Source organism: Chlorocebus sabaeus, chromosome X (assembly GCF_047675955.1).
Source record: "Chlorocebus sabaeus isolate Y175 chromosome X, mChlSab1.0.hap1, whole genome shotgun sequence".
Lineage (NCBI taxonomy): Eukaryota > Metazoa > Chordata > Mammalia > Primates > Cercopithecidae > Chlorocebus > Chlorocebus sabaeus.
In genome coordinates this window covers 42,435,436-42,442,683 of record NC_132933.1, presented here as the reverse complement: position 1 = coordinate 42,442,683, position 7,248 = coordinate 42,435,436, and positions in this window count along the sequence as shown.

Genomic DNA, 7,248 nt, shown 5'->3' with positions numbered 1-7,248 from the left:
ATTATCATAAGCAGGGGTCAACAAACTGTTTCTTCTATGAATGGCCAGATCATAAATATTTTAGGCTCTGCAGGCCAAGAGCAAATGCAAGGATATTTTGTAGGTGTATATATAATAATATGGAAAGTAAATTTCTACACATTTTTATCAATAAAATTTCAAAACATAATGACTGAGTAGAATCTATGGGTCTACTAATGACAAAAGTGGATTTTTTGGGAATAACATTTCATTTAATTGGGTTTCAAACTTAGTATTCCTTATCATTAAATTGGTTGCAAAGATTTAATCAGTTAAAACCATTCTTAACTTGTGAGCCAAACAAAAACAGACAATGGCTTGACTTGGGTCTATGAACCATAGTTTTCTGACCCCTGATCTTATACAACCTTGTTGACAAAAGGTTTGTAATCTACTTGGAGGATATCCTAATTTATTCCCATTATCTGACCTCATAAGAACACCAAGTCCAGGCAGTTCTGAGCCATTTGAAGAAGCACTACCTCTGGGCAGACATTGAAAAGCCCAGAGGTGGCTTTCTTGAACCAAGGCATGGCCACCCAAGATGTGTCCATGTTGCCTGATAAAGTACTGGCCATATCAGATTGGGAACCCCAGGTCAATCAGAGTGGTCTGTTGATATGTGATGTTTGTGGAGTATCCCTGCTGCTTTTCACCCTATATCACTACACGTACTAACCTCCAGGCTGACATTATTAAGAGGAAAGAAAGGATTTATTTTATTCACATAATAGCTTATCCTTCTAGCAGCTAAAGCCACTTTTAATCCTTGCCTCTTAGGTCTAGATAACCCCATAGCACTGAAACCAATGCCATAAAAAATAACTATAGAAGCCTACCTAACTTGACCATGGCTACATCACTGTCATTTTCTGTGCCTGTTTCCCTGGGAAGGAAGTATCCCTGCCTGTGCTCTACCAACTTTGTGTAGGCATAGAGGTCACTGGCCACCAAGGCTAACCTAGAAACGCAGAGATGTTGCTTCAAGGGAATTCAGTCCCCATGACTAGTAGTCATAGACTACCATAGACTAAAGCAGCTAAGAGATCCAACAGCTCAGTTTTCCAAAATGAATAGGGTCATCTTCTTTGAGCAGTTCAGCCTCTCCATTGTGGGTGTGGTAAGCCACATTTTGAACTATTTCCATCTGTCATTGATTATATATCAGGCTTCAGGATGTCTGGGAGGACACTCTGTCTTTACAAGCTGAGTCAATGCGCTTTCTAATGTCTTCTGCTCATCTGTGGTCAAAGGCACCCTATAAAACTTATTTGTGGGTATGCTACATAGCTCAAAGAATACTCCCAGGATCCTCTGTCCTCTTTTTAACAAAGACAACTAACATTCATAGAGAACTTACTGTGTGCTAGACACTATACAAAGCATTTTATAGAGATTACCATATTTAATTTTCACAAGCACCCTGTGATCTATGGGAACTTTTAATCTGCATTTTCACAGATGAGGAAACTGTGGAACAAAAAGTTTAGCAGTTCATCCAAACTGTCAGCTAAATAAGTGGCTGAGCCAGAATTCAAACCAGGTTTAAATAACTTGCTTAAGGCAACTCAACTTGTGTATAATGGAATCAAGTTGAAATCAGGCCCTTTCAAGCTTTTAAGTAATTTTACCACTTTCTGCTCTGTTGCCTGGATTATAAATTCTCTTGCTTTACCCAGCCCATTTGGACTGACATTTAGATTTAAATGTTTGGGTGGCTTTGGTTTCAATTTCTCCCCAGAATTTTGCCTTTTGGATTGCCGGCCTCTGTTCCACCCACTGCAAGCTGCAGTCCAGCTCTGCCCTATCTCTTCACCAATGGAAGTTTCAGTGATAGTATACTCCAGTCTAAATCCAATGTCTTAGAGCTCCAACTGTCTGGAAGGAGAAATTCAACATTATCTCAGAAAAAAAACTTGAGTAAGGGGGAGATATGGAGGCAGACCCACCCTGGTAGATTCTGCAGGAGACCTTCTAGGTTATATGGTCCCAAGTAAAATAATAACATTAATCTTATGCTCTAAGCACAGGGATAAATACTTGACACTAATTGTTTCATTGAAATCTTCACAATAATCCTTTGAGGTTGGTACTATTTTGATCTCTATTTAAGAGATTAGGAAACAAATGTTTACATAAATTAAGTGACTTATCTAATGTTGAAGAGCTGGGTTTTGGATTCAGATCTCTCTCACTGTAAGTCCTACATCACTAAACTCTACAATTAGCAGATACAATCCAAAGCAGGTTGCAAATGGATGCCTCCTTGTAGCAGCACTTGGATGAGATCCAGGCCCATGCAGTGAGAGCCCTGAGAGGCCGAGAATGTCAGAGTTGCCTACAATATGAGAATGGATTCTTCTATGTCCCAGCTGGAAAGGGTCAAACACAAGTAATTCTCTTGTGCCATGATCCCATCGTGCTGGCCACTGTGATTCATTCAAGTCAAAACCTTGAACATGGTCTTTTTAGTAGTGACTCCATCTCTGACACAACATCTCTAATGAGTCATCATTTATGATAGCTGCTTCCAAGTCATGGAGTAAACAAGTAGATCCAAGAGCCTTCCGTATCCACTTCAGATCACTAAACACCTGAGGAATACCATCTCGTAGTAAACTATGTCTAGTATATTCCCTTTTAATTACCCCACACATTCCTGGCAGAGTCAGATGTCTTGAAACAAAATGTATCATTCGTTGTATACTCAGCCTATCTACTCCAACTGTGGTTATTTTGTTTATCAAAAGAATCTTCTGGTACCAAATTATCCACCTGTGTGATTTCTGATTATTACCTGCAATTATCATTCTGATTTTAAAGGGCACTGTTCAAGGCCCTTCACATTAGTATCCATTTGTCAACTACCTACCACTAGTAGACACAGAGGTCAGATTGGACATGTCAACCAAGTACTCACTTGGGGAGTAAATCTTCTATTTCACCTTTTACTAATAACACACTGGTTTCCTCTCCTTACTATTCAGATGTTCCTCACCTTATGGTGGGGTTGCTTCTGATAAAACCATTGTAAACTGAAAATATCTTAAGTCAAAAATGTATTTAATTTAATACACATAACCTACTAAATATCATAGCTTAGCCTTGCCTACCTTTTTTCTTTCTTGAAAAAAGGATCTGGCTCTGTCACTCAGGCTGGAGTGCAGTGGTGTGATCTCGGTTCACTGCAGGCTTGACCTCCCAGGTTCAAGTAATCCTCCTGCCTCAGCCCCTCCGGGTAGCTGGGACTACAAGTGTACACCACCATGCCTGACTAATTTTTTTTTTTTTTTTGTAGAGATGATTTTGCCATGTTGCCCAGGCTGGTCTCAAACTCCTGGGCTCAAGCAATCTGCCTGCCTCAGCCTCCCAAAGTGCTTGGATTACAGGCATGATCCACTGTGCCCAGCCAACTTGTCTACCTTAAACTTGCTCAAACACTTACATTAGCCTACAGTTGTACAAAGTCATCTAACACAAAGCCTATTTTATAATAAAGTATTCAATATCTCATGTAATATATTAAATACTCTACTGAAAGTGAAAAACAGAGTATTTGTGTGGGTACTCACCATGAATGTACACAGCTGAAAGCACACTGAACCTGGAGAATATTTGAAGCATTGAACTAAAATTAATTGATGAATGATGGGGATACTACTGTGACAGGGTCATCAGTTTCTCTCTCTTCTGATGAGGCTTGAGAATAGCTGGTAGAAAATACGGGAACATTGACATTTATTGATGGTTTAGCAGGCATAGTATTCTTCAGGAAGATACCAAATATCAGTTGTTTACCTTCGTGATTGCATGACTGACTAGGAGCTGCAGCTCGCTGCTGCTGCTGCTGGCAGAACCACAACACAGTATTGTACAGCATATCACTAGTCCAGGAAAATATCAAAATTAAAAACTCAAAGTACAGTTTCTTCTGATGTGTATTACTTTTGCATCATCATAAAGTAAAAATATCATTAAACCAAACCATCCTAAGTCAGAAACCGTCTGTAACTGATTCCTCCCACAATTTACCTCATTCATCAGCCAGACTCTTTTTTATGGTAATTATGGCTTCCACACCCACTGCTTTCCACACTCTCCCATGCAATGTTGGGCATAAGGAGTTGTAGGCTACCAGAATGCTGAAGGTCATAACACATGAAATATACTGAATAATTCTGGGTCCTTGAGAAGAACATCAGCATGGGAGACAATCATATATACACATATGCACACACATAATCACCATCATATGGAGCACTTCAAGGTAATGAATGTTATCAACACCATGGGTTTCTGACTTCAGCTAACTCCTCTATGTCAATCCACCCCATCTGCCACCAATATTTGCTATATCTGACCTATCAATATTTCTCCACCGTATCAATAGCTAAGTCTCTTCAGATTCTAGGAAAGCAAGGTTAAGGACTGAGAATGGTTGGGAAGTGTGTGATGAGCAGCAGTGTCCAGCTACATCCTCCTATATGCTAATCTATGGAGGTGATCTTGAGGCTCATAGGTCTCCCAATCAGAAACACCCATTGGTGGTTTTTGTTCACATGGTGGAGGTTACAAACTGAACCCAGTAGGTGACTGGGTTCACTTGACCAGAGTTTAGTCTACCAAGCTGCTTAAGGCTCCTGAATCTACCCTGTCCTCAAGTGAGAGACAAAATGCACTGGCTCCCCTATGACAAGTTAGGCCACCAAATATAATTTTCAGATTAGTTAAGAGACCAAGTAATTTATTAATGTACAAGAGTCATAAGCTTCACTAACCCACGTCTCCAGGCATTTGGGAGACAAGAAAGACCAATAAAAGCATCTTTCTTTGATTCCATGGTGAGGATAGGTGAATATCTTTATATATAGCAGCATATGGGGCCCAAAACTGAATCTCTATCAAGCTAGAACAAGCGCCAGCACAGTGACCATAACTTCATCCTAGTAGCTGACAGATCTCTATGCCCAAGGAGAAAGTTGCCCTCTAAAATACTGTCTGATGCCTTTCCAATAGTGTAAGGATAGGAAGGAGGGTAGCTCAGATAGTTCCACAAGTCAGGGATGGGAAATAGGATGGACTTCTTTCTGCAGTCCTTGGTCACAGAACTTGAAGGAAAAAATAGTAAAATTGTGTCCAAAGGAAAAGTCTCTATAAAATGGGTAGTCACGCAAGACAATCTTAGGAAAGCAATAGAAGTTGAGGGCAGTGCCATATGGAGAGAAACAGGAGTGGCAAGAATGGCCAGAGGAATATCACTGAGCAGGTCAGAGTGAATAAACAAAATGGGTGGTGTCTGAATGAACACCAAAAGCAGGGGCCCAGTGAAAGAGGCTAGTATTATACCTGTTACAGGTATTACTTGCATGGATGGGCCAAGTCCAGTCAATGGGGCCAGAATAAATACTAAACTTAGAGTTTAGATAAACAAATAATAAATAAATTTTTTTTTTAATTTTGTTTTTGAGACCGAGTCTCACTCTGTCGCCCAGGCTGGAGTGTAGTGGCGCGATCTTGGCTCACTGCAACCTCCGCCCCCTGGGTTCAAGGGATTCTCCTGCCTCAGTGTCCTCAGTAGCTGGGATTACAGGCACCTGCCACAGCACTCAGCTAATTTTTGTATTTTTAGTAGAGATGGAGTTTCACCATCTTGGCCAGGCTGGTCGTGAACTCCTGATCTCATGATCCATCTGCCTCAGCCATAAATGTTGGATAAACTGCACATACTCTCTGACCCAGTGACTCAACCTCAGCAATTTATCTTCTTGATGTATTTGCAGAAAAACATAAATGTGAGGATGACTGTTGCAGCATTAATTGTATTAGTAAAAGACTAGGTAGAATAAAATGTCTATCAATACTGGACTGGCTAAATAAATTATAGAAAATTTATAGAATATAATATTATTCAGCCATTAATGAAGAGAAAAATAAACCAATTGAAACCCAATACAGAACCGACACAGATATTGGAATTAGCAAAAACATTAAAACAGTTACTTTAACTGTAGTCCATATGTTCAAAACAGTAAGTAAAGACATGGAAGATTTTTAACAATGACTCAGAACTTCAGAGAGGAAAATGAAAATGTGTGAGATTAAAATTGTACTAAATGGAATGTACAGAAGATTAGATATTTTAGGAGAAAAGATTAGTAAACTACATAATATAGCAACAAAAACTGTTCAAAATAAAACACATAGGGGAAAATATCAATATAATGAAAAGCACATTAGTGTGCTATGAAGCAACTTCAAGCAGCCAAATGTATGAATAATTGGAGTCCCCAAAGAAGGACAAGGAGAGTCAAAAAATATTTGGGGAAACAATCATTGAAAAATTTCTAATGTTGATAAAAACCATAAACCCACAGATTCAAGCATCTCAGAAAATCCAAACACAAGAAACATGAAGAAAACAACACCAAACCACATCCTAATCAAATTTATCAAAGCCAATGACAAACAAAAAGTCTTAAGACCAGCCAAAGAAAACAGACAAATTATATAATGAGAAACAAACATAGAGATGATGTAAATTTGTCTTTAGAAATGGTGCATGTGAGAAGAGAATGGAACAATATATTTAAAACACTAAAAGAAAAGAGCTGTCAACCTGTCAACCTGTCAACCTAGTGTTCTATAACCAGAGAAAATATATTTTTAAAAGGAAAGACGTTGTCAGATATACAAAATTTTGAAAGAATCACCACTAGCAATCCTGAACTACAAGAAATGTTAAAGGATGTCTTTCAAGCAGAAGAAAAATGACACCAGATGGAAATGTGGATCTACACAAAGGAATGAAGAATACTGGAAATGATAACTACCTGTGTAAATATATACTTTTTTTCATAGTACTTAAATATCTTTACAGGATAACCAAGTCTTTAAACAAATACAACAATTGGGGTTTGTAAGTATGTAAAAATAAAATGTAAGACAATAATAGCATAAAGACTTGGAGGAGAAACATGGAATTACACCATTTTAGCTTATTATACTATGTGAAGTGGTATAAACTCACTTGCAGGTGGATAGTAATAACTGAAAAAATGTTTTCGCCAGGCATAGGTAGTCCCAGCTACTCAGAAAGTTGAGATGGGAGGGTTACTTGAACCAAAGAGTTTGAGGTCAGCCTTGGAAATATAGCAGACTCTTTCTGTAAAGAAGAAGTATAAAAGTTTCTAAAATAGCAAAACAAAAGTTATAGGTAATTAATCAACA